This window comes from Pinus tabuliformis, chromosome 3_2 (genome assembly GCF_031772625.1).
Source record: "Pinus tabuliformis cultivar Carrire ecotype Pingquan chromosome 3_2, CPIR1, whole genome shotgun sequence".
NCBI lineage: Eukaryota > Viridiplantae > Streptophyta > Pinopsida > Pinales > Pinaceae > Pinus > Pinus tabuliformis.
The window spans coordinates 698,876,091-698,898,584 of NC_142302.1; positions in this window are offsets into that span (position 1 = coordinate 698,876,091).

The following is a 22,494-nucleotide window of genomic DNA, read 5'->3' on the forward strand; positions in this document are numbered from 1 at the left end:
TGATGGACCCTACTACATGAAAATGAGCAATACATGAAAAACGTGATCCCAATCACGTTTTTCATGTATTGCTCATTTGCATGTAGTAGGGTCCATCAAAATTATGCAACATGGGTACTTCTTGGATGAGGAATCAAATTTTGCATCCAACAAGTGTTTCCACTTGAAATTTGTGTAAACCCACATGGAGATAAGTGGAAAATACAACTTGAAAAGATAGTTTTTCCTTTTTCCCTCTAAAATTTGATGACGTAATTTAATCTTATTTTATTATTTCCACTATTATTTTATAACTTATTTATGAGGCACATTTTAGACCTCAAAATTCGCTTAATGGTGTATCCCCCTTATTGTTATTATTAGTGTAGCCCCCTATTGTTATTGTTGTGCTCATGTAGCCCCCACATTCTTATTGTTGTGTCCTTACGTTATTGTTATGTAGGCCCTGATTATATTGTGACCCCTTAGACTCATATATATACAAAGGAGGTCTTATCATTTGTATTATCCTATAATTGTTCATTTATGTGATGTGTAGGAGGTTTCCCCCTCGAAGATGATATTCTCAAGTTGTTGATCTATTTTTTCTTTTATTTTGTGAGTTGGTTGGATAACACAACAACACATGGATCAAAACATGGATACAATATTGCACTTCTAAAACAACATTATAAAACATGTACATGTTGCTAAATCTTTCCACAATTTTGGTACATTATTTTAAAACCACATTCTAAGCTAGTACAAGTTGTTAAATCTTGTCATAGTTTTGGTTCAAGGATACATGGTGAAAATATCAAATCAAGCCATCAAAATCAAACACACAACAACAAGCTTGATAAATATCTACATGAAAAAATATAGGGATTTATATATATGAAGAATTTATATATATATATATATATATATATATATATATATATATATATATATATATATATATATATATATATATATATATATATATATATGATCTATTGAGTTTGGACATTGCAGATAGAAAGTCTTTAGGTGCCTTTTATGATTGTGGTTTTTAAGTTAATACACTAACTCTTTCTATTGTATATGTATGTAAATATTAGCCCACTATTTATTAGTCCCATGTCTTGAGGCCAATATGCTACTTTATATTCTAGCTTGTGTACATATTTCACGGAAATGTATTATGTGTGTGTGTATGTGTGTGTGTGTGTGTGTGTGTGTGTGTGTGTGTGTGAGAGAGAGAGAGAGAGAGAGAGAGAGAGAGAATACAATTTGATGAGTTGAGTTTGGACATTATAGATGTAAAGTATCTAGGTGTTTTGTTTTCATCATGGCTGTGTGTAAACATTTTGGATGAGTGGATATAGTCATAATGATGGTCCTTCTAATAAGCATCTTTGTTATGTGATTAATTGGAACATATATCTTGCATTACAAGAACTTTGACTTCTTTGATGCTCTTACATGTAGATATGATGGGTCAGCTCATGGATTTACCAAGGTAGTATCTATGTTTTCAAAGAAACAAGGGACTTGTTGAGGGTCATCCAAGTTATAAGCCCCAAAAAATGATATTGGAATTTATTCCTTTTCCTCATAGCATGCTTAAAATGTCAAGATGAAAGTTTTCCCCTTTCACACAACAAATGCTTGCCACAAATCTGTTTTGTTGTCCGACAACTCATGATTTAGATTCCAAGTATGGAAATAAGAAAATATAAACCAGAACCAAGAACTAAAATGAACGGGTTCTAGAATTATGGGCTATCAAATATAAGGGCACTCTGTGACACTTAACTTTTCAAGGTCCCTATCTTGCATTATCTATTTTTTGTCCATGTGTGTTGTACGAGATGCACTTTTGAACAATCAGTAATTTGCAACTTCGCAAATATATTAGTCTTTAGAATTTAAATTCATAGTTCCCTTCCTTTTGTATCATTTTTTTCTTGGAATGGTTGTGTACATTGCTAATTTATCTTATTTTTCCTTCAGATAAGTGATATTTTTTATCAAGATACAAGAAAAAATTATTTTTCTATTAAAATCTAATGACGTAGAACAAAAATTTGGTGATGCATCACTTCATATATGCATCACTTGGAGAGCTTGGATCTAGTACTTTGAATTCATAGGATTTATCTACACTAAATTATAACTACTAAAACAAAATAAATAAGAGTTAGCTTGGATAGGGTAGTTCATCATTATTGCATAAATTTTGAGAATTATTGGAAAGTTTTTCTTAGAAAGATAAAATAATATTTAATAATAAGACCGTAAATATAAATATATGTTAAAAAGAAAATAAATTGAAACATTCACACCACACAAAAGTATTGTTAATGGGTACCGATTCTTTAGAAAGATTCACACCACCCAGAAGTATTGTTAATGAGTATCGATATTTTACACAGCATGATTATAGATAATATTATGAGATTCTTGTAGCTTGAGTATGTTTGCTAATTAATAGCCTTTTTGTACCATTTTGAGTGCATGATATATTCATATAACATAAGTAGTTTTTTGGGCTTTAACCTCCTAATGTGTTTATATTCCATTTAGTGAGTAACAATACATGGAATCTCAATGTATATCAAAGTTCATACAACTAAGACTATGGAAGAAGAGTTTTTGTAAAACAAAAAAGGAATTAAGGAATTCATGTTTTTCCCTTGATCATCTCTAGTATATTATGTTAATTTATAGGGCTAGATTGTTCTCTGCTATCGATAATTGCAACTTTATACTTTTTCATTATTTTCACATTAAATTCACACCAAGACATCATGTAATACCGCCTCCTCCCAGGTTAACTTAAGCAACCGACCATCTGGGGAAAACATGTAATGGGAGAGGTCATTATAAGAGATTCAACTTCCTTGGTGACCTTAAGGAAATGTAACCAATGGAAGTAATAAAAAAACCCATCCACATTAGCAACACCACCCTCATGAGACATGGTTGTTTGATAGGCCCTGACCCAGTTTCAGCGTTAGGCAGCCAAGCAAGTCCCTATACCACTGGCCCTTTCAGCATCAGTTTGTGGAGCTCGGACCAAAGTCTCACCTGAAGTAGTATGCGGAGATGTAGGAACCAAGCTTCCACACCCTAAGATGGTTGTGACATCGGTTTTTTACCTCAATCCATACATTTGCACAAATCGATAAGCCTTTTAGGGCTTGTCGGTGTATTTACTCTTCCGTCTTTCAAAACCTCTGTGAAGGTATCCCACTGTCCTTCGTACAACCTTAAACAATGATTCAGGCCCTTACGCACCCTTGTGATGAAGTTATTGTCTTGTTCCGTAATTATCTTAGTGGTTAGCTAACTGTATCATGCAATTAGGATTACCCTCACGTAAACATACATTATTACTTGGATTCAAATAACAGATAGAAATATATATGTTCGTGAATCAATTTGACATTATAATGTAAACCCAGAACTTAACATATCATGATTGCATGCAATAATCAGAGACAAAAATTACAGTGATTCCAGAATACTTCTCTTTATTTATGATTCAAGTTTCTAGTACAAACTCTATCTGCCCTGTACACACAACTGCCAGGGTCCGCGCACTCAGATGCAGACTTCCACCCTTGACCTTTGCACACTCAGCTACAAAGCCTCTTCCTACACTAAGAATCTCGCTCTTAGCTTTCCTAAAACTTACTTACTTCCCTTTTTATATAATCCCATGGTCCACGGACCATGGGTAGATCTCCAAAACTGACATAACTTATCTAAACTAAGGGCGGAAAACCCTTTTCCTTTTGACATCTTCGTGCTCTGTGACCACAAAATGTGGAGACTTTACATTTCTTTACACAAAATTCAGGCCTTCTTCCCCAAAACTTGGGTGTTTCACCCAAAATTAACCCCCATGGGACTCGTTCCCAATAGGCCCCCAACACAAACATAGTGACTAACCCTCGAGTCACTTAGCTGGGGTGGAGATCTTGTCACGAAGACTGTTATGCTCTTAACCTGCAAAATGATACCCAAATACAGAATATGCGAAGAAAAGAACCTAGAACACAGAATAGCAATGATTTTATTATTGAGAGAGTAATGTTCACTTGCCTCTTCGAGGGGGCAACCTCCAATAGAGCAGAGCTCGAATACAAAATAAGACATAATGCTCCTCGCAGGGAGTCTCTATCCTTTATATATGACTCATACATGCAATACCATGGGCCAATACCGTGGGTTTTATTAATACCATCTATCTAATACTACGGCCCATTTGCAACTAACTGTGGTCCCGTCATTAATTGCGGGTTAAGCACTTACAAATATTAATATGGGCTTTATTGACTCTTGACTATGACGTGATCCCATGACATAAATAAGGGGGTTAGGGTGGGACCCTAACATGCCCTCCCCCTTAAGACTAGCCTTGTCCTCAAGGCTGAAGCTACGGAAACTGCTGAAGAATAGTGGCTGGTTCCCAAGTTGCCTCTTCCGGAGAGGTGTCTTTCCATTTGACGAGGACTTCCTTAATCATGCGGCTGTGCAGGTTCTTGTCTCGTGTGTCTAGAACCTGTTCGGGTTGAAGCCAGATTGACCCCTCTTCGTCCAATTCAGGTAGACTGGTTTGAACTCGGCAATTGTTCCCAATCACTTTCTTGAGGCACGATACATGGAAAACTGGATGGATTTTTGCCGTAGGTGGCAAAGCCAACTTGTAAGCCACTTCTCCAATGCGTTGAAGTACTTGGTATGGTCCGTAGAATTTTGGAGAGAGCTTTTGACAACCCTTGTCTTTGAGTGATGTTTTCTTATATGGTTGCAGCCTCAAAAAGACCTGATCACCTTCTTGAAATTGGCACTCTGAGCGATGCTGGTTGACCTGTTGCTTCATGCGGTTCTGAGCTTGATGAAGATTCTCTCTAAGATGGGCGAGCATGGTTGCGCGGTGTTGTAGGAGTTGATCCACTGCTTGTACTTTGGAGCACCCCTTGAGATAAGAAGTAGGGGAAGGAAGAAGTTGACCATATACTGCTTCATAGGGAGTCATTTTGGTGGTGGCATGATAGTTGGTGTTATACCACCATTCAGCCAGAGGTAACCACTGTACCCAAAGGTGTTGCTTTTCTTAAGTGAAACACCTAAGGTAGGTTTCTAGACATTTGTTGACGGCTTCGGTTTGACCATCTGTTTACGGATGATATGAAGTACTGAGTTTGAGTTGAGTGCCTTGTACTCTGAAGAGTTCCTGCCAAAAATTACTGGTGAAGATTGGGTCACGGTCGGACACAATAGAAGTGGGCATGCCATGCAATTTGAAGATCTGATCCATGAAATATTGAGCAACCAAAGTTGGTGTAAACGGGTGGGGTAGGGCGTAGAAATGAGCATACTTCGACAGTCGGTCCACAACCACCATGATGACTGATTTGTTCCCTGACTTTGGAAGACCTGTAATGAAATCCATAGAAACCTCCGTCCAAATTGATGCCGGAATGGGAAATGGTTCTAATGTGCCTGGTGTGTTGACGGTTTCCCCTTTGTGGCATTGATAGACCTCACATTCTGCTACGAAGGTAAGGATGTCCTTTTTCATGCCTGTCCAATAAAATGATCTTCTGGTGTGAGCATACGTCTTCTGAAAGCCCGAATGTCCTGCAATGGGAGATGAGTGCAATTCTGCCAAAATGCGACTTTTGAGGGTGGATGTTGGTGAGATTACGACTCTATCCTTGTAGAGAAGAATATCATTCTGCCACGAGTAGCCCTTGGTGGAATTAGGATCTACCTGCAATTGAGAAATGAGTTGGGAGAGCCCGGGGTGTGAAAACCATTCCCTGCGAGCCTCTTCAATCTAGTCTGGAATGGGGAGGGAAATTGCGAGCAGAGTACTTTCCTCCTCAAATTGGCGAGATAATGCATCTGCTACACTATTGTCTTTCCCTTTCTTGTAAATGATCTCATAATCATATCCCAGCATTTTGGCTAACCATTTATTTTGTTGTGGGTAGGATAGGTGTTGCTCCAAAAAATATTTAAGACTGTGATGATCTGTGCGGATTTGGGAACGTCGCACCAATAAGTAAGGTCGCCAGGTCTCAACTGCATGTAAGATGGCCATCATTTCCTTCTCGTAGGTAGATTGGCCCAGATTCCTCCCACTAAGTTGTTAGCTTGTGAAGGCCAACGGTCGCCCTTCCTGCATTAAGACCGCCCCAATACCTGTACCCGAAGCATCACATTCAATGACAAAGGATTTGGTGAAGTCAGGTAGTGCTAAGACTGGAGTGGAACACATGGCGTTTTTGAGAGCAGTAAATGCCTGTTGTGCTTCCTCGTTCCAGAAGAAGGAATTTTTCTTTAGGAGTTGAGTGAGGGGTTTCGCTATGCGGCCATAGTTGTGGACAAATTTACGATAATAGCCTGTGAGACCCAAAAATCCTCTCAAGCTCTTCAAGGTCTTAGGTTGAGGCCATTCTTGCATTGCCTGGATCTTTTTGGGGTCCACCTTGACACCTTCACGCCCCACAATGTGGCCCAAATACTCAACTTCTTCCATGCCAAACGAACACTTGGACATCTTGACAAATAATTTATGCTTGCGGAGCAGCTGCAAGAGTAGATCTACATGCTGAAGATGTGCAGCCCAAGTGCCACTATAGATGAGGATGTCATCGAAGAAGACAAGGACAAATTTTCTGAGATATGGTTTGAGAATTTGATTCATAAGGCTTTGAAAAGTAGAGGGGGCATTACAAAGACCAAATGGCATGACCAGGAACTCATAATGGCCTTCATGAGTTCTGAAAGCTGTCTTGGGAATGTCGACTTCCTTCATGCGAATTTGGTGGTAGCCTGAGCGAAGATCCAACTTAGTGAAGAATTGAGCCCCATTGAGTTCATCCAGCAAATCGTCAACCACTAGGATGGGAAATTTATCTTTGACTATCAACTTATTAAGGTCCCTGAAGTCAGGACACATCCGCCACTCCCCATCTTTCTTGAGCACCATGACCACTGGGGATGAATAAGGACTAATGCTGGGACGAATGACACCTGCTTCCAATAGTTCCTTGATGATTCTTTCTATTTCATTCTTTTGGGTGAACGGATATCTGTATGGCCGCACATTTGGGGGTTGGGCCCTTGGAACCAAGGTGATGCTATGATCATGTTCCCCTCGCGAGGGTGGAAGCTCATTAGGCTTGTCAAAGACCGTCTGATGGTTATTTAAAATCTGTTGCATCTCATGATGAATTGGCAGAGACATGGTTTCGACTACTTGGATGGCATTAAATTGAGCTACTACTCCATGATGGCCCCTTTTTAACAATTTTTCCATCCTATGCGAGCTGATGATAGAGGGGGCTCCCGCCTGGAGTCCACGGAGGGTATGTGTGGAGTTGTTCTGCTTAAAAATCATATATAACTCCTGGAAATCCATTGTGATTGGCCCAAGAGTGCGGAGCCATTCAGTGTCGAGGACAATGTCGCAACCCCCCATGTGTATGGAAAACATGTGGGTTTTCAACTGATAATCCCCCATTTGAAGTTTGACATTTTCACAGCGGCCTTCACATTTCATTGTGCCCCCATCTGCAATTTGGACTTGGAAGTTAGAAACTACTCGTACAAAACAATGCACTGCTTCTGCGATTTTTTGATGGATGAAATTATGGGTACTTCCACTATCAATCAAGACTACTATTGGGCGATGTTTAAGAAAACCCCGGATTTTGAGAGTTTGAGGGGAAGAAATCCTTGCCAACGCATGCAGCGAAATAACTGGTTCGTCAGAGACATTCTCCTTTGGGTTGTCTTCTTCTAGCGCATCATGTTCCTCAAGTGGTGGATCTTCCTCAGTTAGCTGTAGTCAGTGGCATCTATTTGAAAAAATTTGGGCTCCTTGCATTTATGACCTGGGGAGTATTTTTCATCACAGTAGTAACATAGTCCTTGCTTCCTTCTTTCGGCCATTTCCGCAGGTGACACCTTTTGGACCTTAAGTGTTTGAGTCGTGTTGTGAGCCTGTGGGGGACGACCTTTAGCGGGGAAATTTGGGCGACTGTATTGGGCTGCTAATGCACGTTCCACCTTACGAGCTACCTGGCAAGCCTCCATCCACGTGGGAGGGTGGTGAAGTAGAACTTGAGCTTTGATGGCTTCTTTAAGACCGCTGATAAAACATTCCGTGTAGAACTCATTTGTGAGACCCCTAGTGCGGAAGGCTAAGGCTTCAAAAGCGGTAATATATTCATCCACTGTACCAGTCTGTCGGAGCTTAGTGAGACGACCCAAAAAAGAGTCTTCCTGTTCAAAGCGATCTCGAAGAGCTTTGGTAAATTAGGTCCAAGTCCTAAAAGGTCCATTGCAACGCTGATGCCATTCCCACCATTTCCACTGTTCATTGTCCACATACATGCTCCCAATCATAAGCTTATTCGCATCATCTGGGATATGATTCAATTTGAAATACTGCTCCATTTGTGCTAGCCATGCGGACGGGTGAGAACCGTCAAATTTATGCACATCCAACTTGGGAGGTCGCTGACTGGGTGGTGGATGGGTGTGCCAGACGTGAGGAGAGTGGCTAGACTCACCCTCACTGTATTCATGGCTATTATACGCCTCCTCATGGGCTTGCTCCTTGCCCTTCAGGAGGAATTGCTGTATCTGGAGACTGAGTCCTTGAAACTCACGTTGGAGGGATTGCACGGAGTCTTCCAGTTTGTCCATCCTTTCATTTGCCATCGCTTGAGCTCTAGTCTCTACCATACACCAACCTGATGAAAAATTGGGACCACCGAAAAAAATTGACTAATAAATTGAATGGTACCACCTTGCTTAGCTCGTCGTCCTGATTCTGATGGGCTAGATCACCAATAAGCGCCCCGGAAGATCTCAGACTTTTTTTTTTTTTTGAAAACTCCTAACGGAGTTTTACTCCTTCTTGATCAATACTGCAGTCGCCAAATCCTCAAAATGTCAATGCTGCCAAAAATCCTGTGAAAAGTATACCTCGGTATAGGAACCCTTCACAACAACTCCGATCTGGTGGGTCTGAGAGATCTGAATGGCGGAACAACTGTTGCGGCGGATCTGATGGATCTAATGTCTGCTGCTGCTGCACCTCTTTTCACCCGTGGATCGGGAATAGATGATGTGTGATCCCCTGATAGAAAAGGAAACTATGGTCGTGAGGAGTTTCAGGTGCTACTGTCACGCGGAAAGAGTCGCTAGTGCGGACACAACCGACCTTCCTAGAAAGCCTAAGACTCTCTAATGACAAACAAGACAAATAAGAGCAATTCTTCCCTAAATATGCTTTTACAATATGATAAATCAAGTGTTTAGATCCTACCTGTAATCCAATGCTGTTGTAGTAATCCAGCTTCATTGATCCAGATGAGCTCCTCCTTCCCTTCGAAACCTGCATTCACCAACAATCAAACGATTAAATAGCACCTGAATATCACATAAAATAAAACATATTTAACATATAGACCAAGGAGTACATGAAACAACTCATTAATAACAAATTGTTGAGAAGAATGGACTAATTTGTATTAAAAGGTAACAAAAGGAACCATTACAACCTGAGCCTTGGTGTTGTGCAAGCTCCTCCCAGGGTCCACAAGAGTTCTCCCTTACTCTGATTAGCTCACCCACCTCCTAATGGAAACAAGTAAAGATGGTAATCTCTCCTCACAAGCTTCTACAAGGAAGTCCTAATTCCAGCAGCATCTACCCTTATGAATGTTCAGCTTTCAACCTCCCCTCCCTTTGGTCCAATGCCTGTATTTATAGTGCTCTAGAGGAAGTTATTCAGGTCCACCATCAATGGGATATGCCCCTCTTTGGATGGGATAGCTCCCCTATTGATGGGATAAGTTCCTCTTTGGTAGGGATACATGAACCATCTGGAGGCGCTTCATACACATCAAACATACTTCTAGAAGACTCTAGAAATGACCACAAGTAACTTTTTTGGAGTGAAACTTGCGCCTTTTGACCTTTACAGGAGTACGCACCCACCCCTTTACATACAGAGCGTACAAGTACGCAGGTATTGTGAACTTGGGTTGCGTACCCGCAGGTAAGGCTAAGAGAAACTGCGTACCAGAGATAATTGACTTTAAATGACTTTTCTCTCTTTCTTGAAGTTTGACATGGAGAGCAGAGGCATGAGACTTGCCAAGGAGGATAGTATGACAGTGGATGGAGCCATACTAACTGCAAATAGTCATGGTGAAATTTTTTAGTGTAACAGATTGCCCCCTAAAGTGCGAAGCCTGTAGTAGATTAGGGTTTTTACGATCTAGGAAGGGTGAAGTACTTTATCATTTCAAGGAGTATCTTGCGGAGGACCCGGTCAGAACCTGCAAATATTCAACACAAAATACATATTTAAGATGATATCATCGCTGAGGTAGGCATTCCCATACTCAGATTGAAAACTTTAACTAACAATCTAATTACTGCTCTGATACAAGAATGATTTTGCAGTACATCACAATCATAGACTTTTGTAGACACAGTATGGACGCAGCCATCTGTTTATGATTAGTCTACTGTATAATGAATACAAAACTCCTCGCAGCCTGGATGGTGGAAACTAGATCCAGGGTCTTCATTTCTACTTCCCGAATTGGTACGATTCTATCCATGCGAATAAATGAGTTGATGTCGAGCATGGTAGAAACCACTTGATTACCAGTCAATGATGTAAACTATTAACAAGTGTGAGAGAGACCACCAATGATGTCAATGGTTCTCAAAGTACCCAGTACAATCCATGAAATGTGAATGAATGAGTTGATGTCGAACACGTCACGGAATCCTTCGATCGAAAGTCAATGATGTAAACTGTCGTCAAAGGCGAGAAACCTGCCATTGATGCATGCAGACTTCAAGGTACTGTTGATTTCTAAGTCATCTTTCTAGATAATGTGCTGATGTCGATAGAAAGCGACTCGTTGCAGGCAAGCCCATAACACGAAATCATTGTTCAAGTTGAAGAAATGTTGCTGTAAGGACTGACTCAGGGATGGTTAAATGGATGACAAGTATTTTGCATATGAATGGTTTATTTGCAGAGACCTCTTGAACACATAACGACATGACAGATGGTTTGGTGACGATTGACCCAAAGTTAATACCCGGAACCAGTTGAAGACTTTCAAAGTGGTTTGATCAACTTTGAAGGCAAAGGATTTCCCAACCCAGGTGAATGAAAAGTGTCGTGTTCAAGAGCGGTGATAAGGTTCTTTTGTAACAACGGATGACAAATTGGTTCATTCTTCTCTCTTTTCCCCCACCATTTCTGGCAAGTACCTCTTTATTTTTTACAAGCTTGAGGAGGATAACATATGCTTGATTATAAGCTCATCCTTCGGATGAGTCCAACTTAGTTTAGATTCGGACCCTAAGAAGGAGTGGTCCGTTCCTGTTTGTAATCGAACAGGTCCTTTACTGTGAAATTTTAACGAGTCCAGTATAGGAGAAACTCGGCATTTTTCATTTTTAGAGAGTCTGAAAAAACTAAAGAAGACTCCACGGTGAACGTTTTCATAAATTTGGGTCTCCCAAGCCCGAAAAAGTATAAAATAATACCTGAGAGAACCGCTTGATCTCGCGACCAAGGAGTACTTTCATAATTAGTGTCTCTGACCTGAAAAGTAAAAAGCGATCAAGGACACGTCGTTTTATTTCCGTATCGAGTTTGAAACGACAAAAACCCGGCAATCTTTTCTTGTTTTTACGGTCAGAAAAGAGCTATAAGGGGACCGTCTTTTAATTCCGTTTTAACGAGTCTAAAAGAAACGCTCGACAATCTTTTCATGTTTTAGGAGTCAGAAAAGAGCTTAAAAGATGACTCTGATGTTTTGGTTCGTGAAAAATGATGATTTTACTCTAAAGTCCTTTTGTCCTGCACAAAAACGACACATTACTCATACCTGTTTAAGATGGGTAAAAATACATTGGAAAATGTCCTTTCATGGTGAAAAATAAACAAACTTAGCATTCATTCATCTAAAAAACCTATAAAAAGACTTTTTACCTTGTCATTTTTACCATTTTACTGTTGAGGTTGAGAAAAGGGCTTTTGACAAGAAAACTTCCCGTGGACTTTGCGGAGAATCCGACCGTCAGAATCGAGCGCCGTCTCTTTCAGGTATTTCACAACATCCTCCTCTTCAATTTCATCCATTTAGAATTTCATTTCAAGTTTTAGTTTGATTTTTTGGAGGGTTTAGGGTTTTAAAATGCGTTTCTCGGGGGACGCAGGTGCCCCATGGGCGACCTGCGTACCCCGACTTTTTCGTATATGGGAAAAAGGTCGGGGTACGCAGCCCGCCTTCAGAACAGCTGCGTACCGCCGCTCTGTCTTCTGAACGCGGGGTGCGTACCCCGTGAAACACGGATTTTGAAACCCCAAACTTCAATTTTAACCAACCAAATTTTATTTAATGAATTCTAATCATTGTTTTTTGGTGTGTAGGTCACTCACCATGCTGGATTGGCGTGAAAGAGAGCACGAAGACGTTGATTTGGCTGCAATAGGTCATCAACCTTCTATTGATGCGTTAAAGGCATGCGGTCTCTACAAGTACTGGGCTATACCTGGCATGAGGGCCCAGGTGCCATTCTTAGAGTGGCTGGTTGAAAGGTGGAATATTCAGGATCAATGTTTTTACATCGGAGAAAACCAGCTCGAGATAGAGTCCTCCGACATATACTTTCTCACTGGCTTGCCTAACAGGGGCGAGCAACTCTCTCTATTCGGGACTAGGCCGGGTGGCCAATCCCTTGCTAGTCTCTGGCTAGAGTGGTGCAACAATCAAAACCAGGAGAAGGGGATAGAAATCAAATATATATCCCGACTTGAACTTATGGTGATTGCCTTTACAGTTACCAGACTTTGCGGCGCTGCCGCTTTGCACATAGCCACTGGATCCCAAATGCGGATGGTTGTAGATTGCTTCCAAGGCACCATTTTCAACTGGTGCGATGCTGTGTTGGCCAATATGAAGGGCCAACTAACCAGGGCAAAGAGAGGACAACTGAAGACCTTTGGATATGGGCCTTTAGTTGTGAGCTTTTCCCTAGAGAGAGTTCCAATGCTGATCCCCCAGCATCTTACAGTTCTAGTTGGGGCTCCTCGGGAGCCTAAGTTGACGAAATGGGTCGCGGTAATGGCCCGACATCCTGACGAGGGAGCAGAAGTTGTTCGATTTCCTGATGGTTACTTTCACTGGCTGGAGGGCCAGGTCTTTGCGATTCAGGACTTTCCATATGCCGGAATGGATTTTTGCAATGATCTGGACATGGTTCTTCCACAGGGAGAACAATGGGACGACAGAGGTATTTCATTTTTCACAAGTTTTTAAATTATGTATTTTTTTTTATTTTTTATATATCGCCTCAAAACTGACAGCACAAATTTTCAAAATGTAGATGTAGGTCCACGGCGTCCGGCCAACCTCCGGGCTTTAGAGAGGAGAGTACCAGCTGTACCAGCACCAGCCCCACAGGATGCGGCCGCAGAGACCTTATCCGAGCTGGAACAAGATCTAGAGCGTCTGACGGCGGATATACCAGAGACCACTATAGATGACATTCCTATCAAACTTCAGCGTTACGTGGTCGCAGTCCCAGGAACTTTCAGGAGGTTCCTGTCTAGGGTAGCGCGGGCAGTGGTCTCGTATAGAGAGCACCACCAGTGATTGGCTAGTCACTTTTGTAGACACATATGACATTTTTGGTTTTTGTACTTATCATTTTTGCCGATCATAAGGTGTTTTTCAACCTATGATCGAAGACGATGTATATTTTTGACACACTCCTATCTATATATATCATTATTACCGGCTTATTTTGTTAAACGTGTGCGATGAAATGTTTATAAATTTACATTTATGATTGTTTACAAATGTCTATTTAACATTCGAGACGCCATTGCATCTGCTAATGTATTCAAAGACCTTGGAATATGCTGATATTCAATGTAATCAAATGCACGTTCCAAGAGACGCACCCTCAAAAACAATCTTAATAACACTCGATTTCTAATGGCATAGACTCTATTAAGCTGTAATAGAACGAGTTCAGAATATAACCTCACTATCAAACTCCGAATCCCAAATGAAATAGATTCAGATAATAATTCAATCACTGCACTGTATTCTGCAATGTTGTTTGTTGTTTGACCGAGGCTCACCCCATGCATAGAAACTAACACGTCAGAGGGTGAATAGATAACCCAAGCTGCGGAAGAGATATTCTGTGTACTACGACAAGCACCATCAGCAAATCCAATGTATGTTTGGAGAGGCATCGACATCTGCAATATCAAGAGTAAAACCAAGATAAGCCAGAATAACGACAAAAACACACTCTTTAAACTAAGCAGACAGCCTAAACTAAGCAAACATACCAGCTAGAAAGAAAATTAACCTAACTAGAACTAACTAAATCTCCATACCCACCATTTAAGCATAATACCTCTTTAGGTAAAGTCCATTTCTGGGCTTACCCAAAGAGTCCCCATCAAAATCTACCAGCTCATAGGCCCCTTTTGCTAGCTTTCGCTTGACAATGTAGGGCCCATGCCACATGGGAACGAATTTTCCAGCACCTAATTTATCGTTAGCTTGATCATATAATAGCACTAGGTCTCCTTCCGAAAAATTACGAGGTGTCACGTTACGATCATACTGAGCTTTCATCCTTTTTGCGTGAGTCTCGATTGCCAAAGCAGCATCACGTCGAGTCTCATCTAATTTAGCTAAGTATAACAGACGCTTCTCCTCTTCAGAAGTAGCTGGGAGTAATTCGATAGCCATTTGAAGTGATGGGATTTCGCATTCAATGGGAAACACTGCTTCCAAACCATAAACTAGCTGGAAAGGAGTGAACCCTGTTGATGTTTTTACTGAGGTTCGATATGCCCAAAGCGCTGAAAATAACATGTTGTGCCAATTCGACCGATGAATACCAATGATTCATCGGATCATGATAACTAGAACTTTGTTGATAGATTCAACCAAACCGTTTGCTTGGGGATAATAAGGAGTAGAACTATCATGGCGTAAACCAAGCTGGCTTGTAAGTTCTGTCATCATAATGTTTCGAAAATGGCGCCCATGGTCGGTGATGATCGCTTGTGGGACACCAAACCTAGCAATAATATGATTGAATACGAAAATCGCTGCTGTTTTGCCGCTTGCCTCGAATGTAGGCATCGCCTCGGCCCATTTAGTAAAATAATCAACCGCAAGGATGATATACGCATGCCCCCCGGCCGAGTGAGGGTTACAAGTAATAAAATCGATACCCCATTTAGCAAAAGGACCAACGGCAATTATAGGGTGGAGTGGAGCAGGTGGTGCGCGCATCTTGCGATCAAACACTTGACAGTTGTGGCATTTTCGGACCGCAATGATACAATCTTTAAACATGGACGGCCAGAAATAGCCAACACGCAACACCTTCTGAGTTGTGGCATACCCAGACATATGACCGCCACATGCTCCAGAATGACAGTCATTCAACACCCTTTCTGCCTCTTCATGAGTTAAGCAACGACAAAAAACCAAATCCGCCCCACGACGATAAAGTGTATCTCCAATAATTATGTATTGTTGGGACTGGAATCGAATTTTCCGGCATTCTGACTTTGAAGCTTCGGGCCGAAAGGATTGGGTTTGGAGATAGACGATTATATCCCCATACCAAGGATCTAAAGTGCTGATAAGAAACAGAGATTCATCCGCAATGGGTTCCTCTGCCACAGTTTCCGTGTCAGCACGCGGGAAGTCACACATCAATTCCGCAAAAACTAAGGATTTCTTAGACTTGGACTTCTCGAACTCCAAATCGAACTCCTGCAGGATAACAATCCATTTGGAGTACTTGCCCCCTAGCAATTGTTTTGTCAAAATGTAGATCATAGGGTTGCAATCCGAAGTCACTGTAGTTTTACGGAGGAGAATGTAATGACGAAAATGCTAGACAGCCTGAACAGCTGCCAGGGCCAATTTCTCCACATGCGAATATTTTAGCTCAGTTGGATTTAACGTCCTACTAAGATAATATATCACATGTTCCATTCCGAATTCATCTTCCTGAACTAAGACCATTCCAATGGTGGAGTGGGAGGCAGCAAGATACAAAAAATAGTCCTGGTTGTAGTTGGGAGGATGCAGCAACGGTGCATGGGTCAACGCGTGCTTAAGTGCATCAAAAGATTTCTGAGCTATCTCATCCCAAGAAAATTGAGCGTTTTGTTTCAACAACCGGGTAAAACCTTTTGTAACCTCGGCGTAGTTAGGAATGAATCGACGTAAAAAGTTTGTTTTCCCCTGCAAACTTTGGAGTTGGTGCAAACTCGAAGGAGGAGGCAATTTGATGATAGCTTCGACCTTCGAGGGATCGACGCGGATACCGGCTTTTGAAACGACAAATCCTAGCAATCGTCCCACTTCTATGCAGAAGACACATTTGTGTGGGTTCAACCGAATTCGATAATGCCGACACCTCATAAAAATAGAGCGTAAGTGGACAAGGTGATCAACTCGGTGTAAAGAATGAGCAGGCAAATCATCGAGATACGGTTGCACAATGTGTTTGATGTCGTGAAACGCGTAAGACATTGCCCGTTGGAGAGTGGCTCCGGCATTCTTAAGTCCGAAAGGTAATTTTCAATAAGAAAATGTCCCCCAAGGACAAATGAAAGTCGTTTTTGGTTGATCGGCAGGTAGAATATTGATTTGGTTGTAACCGGAAAAACCGTCCATAAAGGAAAATATTTCACTACCGGCACAATCATCAATTATTTGATCGATATAGGGTGTGGGATAGTTGTCTTTTGGACAAGCACGATTTATATCCCTATAGTCGATACATATTCTTATTGTTCCTTGCTTCTTGTTAACCGGAACAATATTCGATACCCAATCCGTTAACGGGATCGGATAAATGAAACCTGGTTTCAATAGCTTCTCGACTTCTTCTTTAATCGCAGCCGCTTTCCTAGGGTGTATCTGACGCAGACGTTGCCGAACGGGTTTAGCGTCCGGGTAGGTCTTGATTTCATGAACAACAATAGAGGGATCAATTCCTGGCATTTGATCATAGGACCAGGCAAACACGTCGCGGAATTCTTGAAATAGGACCTTGTATGTTTGAATTTCGTTATCTGTACACGAGGCACCTAGATGAATGTTTTCAATAACTCCGGTTTTGACTGAAATGTCGATGGCAATAGTTTGGGAAATATTTCCCAAATTCAACTCTGAATCAGGATGTTTCATGGGATTCTGAGCGTCCTTGACATATTCAGCTGTAAAAATTGATGAAAAATCATTTTCAAAGTCATCACCCTCAGGTAAAAATGAAGATCTATGATGAAGATCTTCCCATGGTAGATCGTCTACACTTAGGATTTCGCGAAGTTGTTCGTCAGATCACACAACTTCGGGAAACGTTATCCGTTCTGAGGTTGATGTGAAAAGTGATTCCTCATGGACCACATTCATTTGTTCGAATTGGGTTGAACTGGAGTTGGAAAAAGACTGCACGGCCTCATAAGCAATTTCATATGGACTCAAAGGCATTGCATTACCGAAGGATTCTATTTCAGATTCAGATGGGACAATCCAAGGATCATCGTAAATATTGGCGTCTGAGGTAATCATATGAATGGATGCGAATGAAGGGTCTGCATTGATCGAAGGAAAGGGAAATGTTCCCAGTAAACCGGAATCTTTAACCAATCCTACACCAACATCCCTGTAAGGGATACTCATTTTACCGACATGTTGGATACTCTCTGAAGAGGCTGGGTCGGATGAAAAGTAAGCCAGCTGGTCTATCGTCATGATCTTACCATTATGTGGAAACTTTATAACTCTGAAGACCGATGACATGACTGCTGTCATAGCGTAAGACCAACTGCGACCCAAAAGAAGGTTGTAGTCTAGAGGGGCATCAACCACCTCCACATCCAAACTAACGGTTTTTCCTTCAACCCGTATAGGCAAATCCTGTAGAATGCCAAATAGATGGAACCTACGGCCATCAAAGGCCTTAAGAATCGTCGGGGATTGGTTCAGTGAAGGAGAACCAAGCGATCTCCAACACTGAATCGACATAATACACGTAGAAGCTCCTTCATCAATTACAGTCTGATGAATAGGCCTATTTTTGACTATCACTGGAATCTGGAAAGCCATTTGATGAGGGAGACGCGGTGTACTATTTTCTAGATCAAAGATTATCAGGTTCGGGTCCTGAATATCAACAGCACCTATAGCCGACAAGAGTAATTTTCGTTGTGCTGGGCATGATTGCAGCACTTCCAAAGCCGACATTGCTAAGGGTGAAACATCTAAATCCTCAACAATGTTATAATTCTGAGCTGCTCTCGCATGTGGATTGAAAGCAGACTTCCGAAGTATACCCTTGGCGGGCGGTTTAATTACCAAGTCTGGGTTAGGTTTCTCGATCTGTAGTGGATCGGAACCGGGAGCTGAGGTTGATGGATTAGAATGAGAAGATTCTGCTTCTTTACCATCAACAGGATTCTTACTACCATAATCTTGCGATCGAGTCACAATCCGTACATGAGACATCATCAATATGGGTTCTTCACTGGCACTCGAGGAAGAACCTATCATTTTACTCTCCTGCTTCGGAAATGGATCTTTCAAAACAGCAGGAGTTGGGGAACCCTTAACGATTTTCACAACCTCTGCCCGATGAGGGCAATCTCTTGTGAAATGATCTTCTTCACGATTTTTAACGAAGGATAGCGAGGTTTGCGCTTTTCGTCGTTAGATTCCGACTTCTCTTTTTTCTCCTTTGGAGCCTTGTCTACTTTATCCTTCTTCTTGCCTTTCTTCTTACCACTGTTTTTTGATTTAGCCGTAGATGACTCTACAGCATGAATATCGGCAGTAATTTCAGGAGAAGATTCTCCTGTCGGGGAGTCCGGTAGGGTTATTATTAGAGAAGAATTCTTTCAGGATTTCTTCTTACTTTTAGTATTCACCATACCAATCATGCCATCAGCAGCATGAGACCCCGAAGGAGCAGCAGCAATTTGATTCGACTTAGGAAGATCTGGGATCTTCTCGTGCAACGTACCCGACTGAGTGTAAACTAAGTCAAGGTACTGGGCTTGAGCAATGACTTGCTCCTCAGTAACTACTCCGGCCTTAGCTACATCTTCAGTAATCTTCGGTAATAATGATTTTACAAACCATTCAGCTAAGATTTGGTCCGGGATAAAAACTTTCACTAAACGTCTTCGACGTCTCCATTCATGAATATGATCGGAAATGTAAGTGGAGGTCGACTGTTTTAATGAAGTTAATAGCTCCGTGCCATTATCGTATCTGACCGGCAACTGAAAATGAGTTAGGAACGAGGTAGCTAACTGGCTAAAATTGTAAAAAGAGGCCCGTGGTAACTCAATGTACCACTTGGCCGCGAGACCAATGAGCGTACGCTGGAAAAGACGTAAGCGGATCGAATCATCCGAGATAGAATTGGAAGCACACTAGAGGTGGTAAGTCATCACGTGATTGGACGGATCCTCTCCAGACTTACCTTCGAACTTGGGTATATCACTGGGCAACTTATTTGGCATTGGCGGCCAGAACGGAAGATATTGAATTGGATCGTTCGTTAGGCGCGTCAAGTCTGGTAAATCCAAAGTTGCGATAAACGGTAACTGCCGGTTAGGATCTCTAAAAATCTGGGTCACAAGACCAATCCCGAGAGGAGGATATCCAGGATAACTTGGAACAGGAATCGCATTAGGGATATTATATCCTCCTGGAAAACCAGGATTAATCAGACCGTACTGGGGTTGTTGAGGTTGTTGATAAGTGTACCCAGGATACGGTTGATACTGGTAAACCGGTTGTTGGACAGAGGGACCGAATTGGTACTGTCCCTGGTACTGTTGATGGGTAAATTGAGGTTGACTTGTTACAACAGTACTTAAACCAGGCTGCCCTACAGGCATCTGGACCGTAGTTTGAATCGTAGATCCGGACAACGGTAAAGATGTCTGAGGAGTGGTTACAGAGACAGTAGAAACCGGAGCTGTCGATACTCCAGAAGTAAGTGTGGTAGATGTTGCATTAGTTGCAGCAGTCGTTTGAGATGGAGTACTAGGTGCAATTGGCGGCTGAGGAACTACCGAAGTTACAGAAGTTTGAACATTTGACTGGATAGGTTGCGGTTGCTGGGGTGAAACAGAAACTACGGGTTGTCCAGTTTGAGGTACCAACTGTATACTTAGCTGCAACACCTGTTGACCCTGTGATGGATCCCACACTATCATTCCGGGGTATTGACCCGTAACAGGTTGAGGATATTGAGATCCATAACCGGATTGAGGATAGGATTGATAACTGAAAGGCATAGTTCCCATACCTTGAACATATTACTGACCTTGAGGTGGTTGATAACTTTGACTCGAGTATTGACCTTGAGGTTGATAACCTTCGGGTAAATACTGATACTGGGGTTGACCTTGACCTTGAGGTTGATCCCCAGGCGTTAATTGAGGTTGCCCCCCAGGCGGTAATTGACCACCTTGAGGTTGAGAAACGGTAACTGAACCTGACATCATGTAAATTTCCCCTACACCCAATGGTTTATTACCATTGTTTCCAGCTAATAACCCATGATCAATGGGTTGAGGAGATGCCCCCACAAAGGTACCAGAAAGTGACTGATACCCGGTGGGAACAGAAGGACCGCCGTGCAAGAAAGATTCAGGAGATTGAGTGAACATGGACGACTAACCAGGCATATTTACCGGAGTATAAATACCTCCAGGTGGAAAAGGAGTACGAGGTGGAGAAAAACCTACCCCTGAGTTGTCTAAATAATTGGTTAACGAAAGGTACCACGTAGTACTTCTAGGAGGACTGTAAAAGATAGATTCATGCTCCCTTAGATCAATAGTAGGTTGATCTTCAAGGGTAGACACGCCTAATTCTTCCTTTGGAGCAAGTTCTTCAATAGCTATCAAACCAGTAGGAAGATTTTCGGTGATGACCCTTTCTACCCTAGGTGAATCTGGTACACTAGAAGTTGGAGTAACAGGTTCAGATATTTCAGGTTCTTCGCCTATATCACTAGTAGATGAAAAACTACCAGCAAGCTCAGAAACTTCAACTGCTTCAGGATTATAACCTGTTTCTAGACTTTGGTAATCTTGATGGACTACCAACGAAGACTCTCCTTCTTCTGGTGAACCTACTCTACTGCCGCTAGGAGGAGTTACAAGGACCTTTAAACCTTCGTAATGACTTGGGACCTCTTGAGGAGATTCACCCCGAAGTCTACGGGATTTTCTCAACAATTCGGCCACAGAAACAACCTCAGGAGACTTGCCCCGAAGTCTACGGGACTGTCTTGGTAATTCCGCCACAGTTAAAAACTTTTAACTACTGCACACGCAAACAAAGTAAAATCTCAAAGCAAAACACCTAAAGTCTCTAAAGAACCAAAAAAATTTGAATCATACGCCTAAAGAATCTAGGGCATCAAACCAAGCACAAACAGTAGCCTTCCAGACCGAAAACGCTAGTTGGAGATGAAACCCAACATCGCCGGATTCAGTACAGAAGTGGTGGGTGGAACAGTTACCCCAGCAACCTGCTTAATGAATAGACCGGCACAAGTTCCTCCACTTTAACCGTCTCGAGTGAAGTGAACCCCTCGGAAAATCCAAGTGAGTCTAGCCGATGTCTGCTCCAGGTGCAGTGGGATCTTCCCTCCACCGTCACCTCGGTAGAATCCTAAAGATAATGGTCACTAAGGTTACCAACCGCAACAAATGCACCTGGGGGAACAGTCTACACTCCGACAGCATGCAAGGGCAGAGTATCAAGCTCAATCCCCTTGTCGGTTCGTTGACAATAATCCAAGGTTTACCGACAAGTGACCCCTGGCTCCTCGACAATGGTTAATTCGAGGTTTACCGTTTGTAATACGTGCGTGTCTGGCGTCGTTCCCAACGAGGGAGGATTGATCCCCTCACTGGTTCGGACACGAGCTCGTGCTTCTCCTTTAAGAGGAGTTTTCCCAGAGTACAAATGAGACAATTGGATTTATTCTATCACAAGATAAGCTACTTGTTTGGTTTTGTTGTCTTGGAGAGTTAATTACTCTCCTACTCCAAGACACTAGCCTGATCTAAATTGGTGTTTCAGAGCCCTAGTAAATAAAAGTTACTACGTTGATTTTACTTTAAGCGTTAATTTTATGGTTTTTCTTAAAGACAAAAGGTAGTGGAGATGAAACTGGTGGTGTGTAGACTCGACTCGCAACCACTACAAAGGTGATCCTAAGATGATTTACACTACTTTTCCTTTTCAATGAATCTCCTAACTAAGAGAGTTGGAAAAATGCAAATTTTATAGAAAACAACTTTCTTAGTAAAGATAATCAAAGAAACAATTCTCTTTATCTTTTCAAAACACGCTACTCATGACCACTAATTACTCT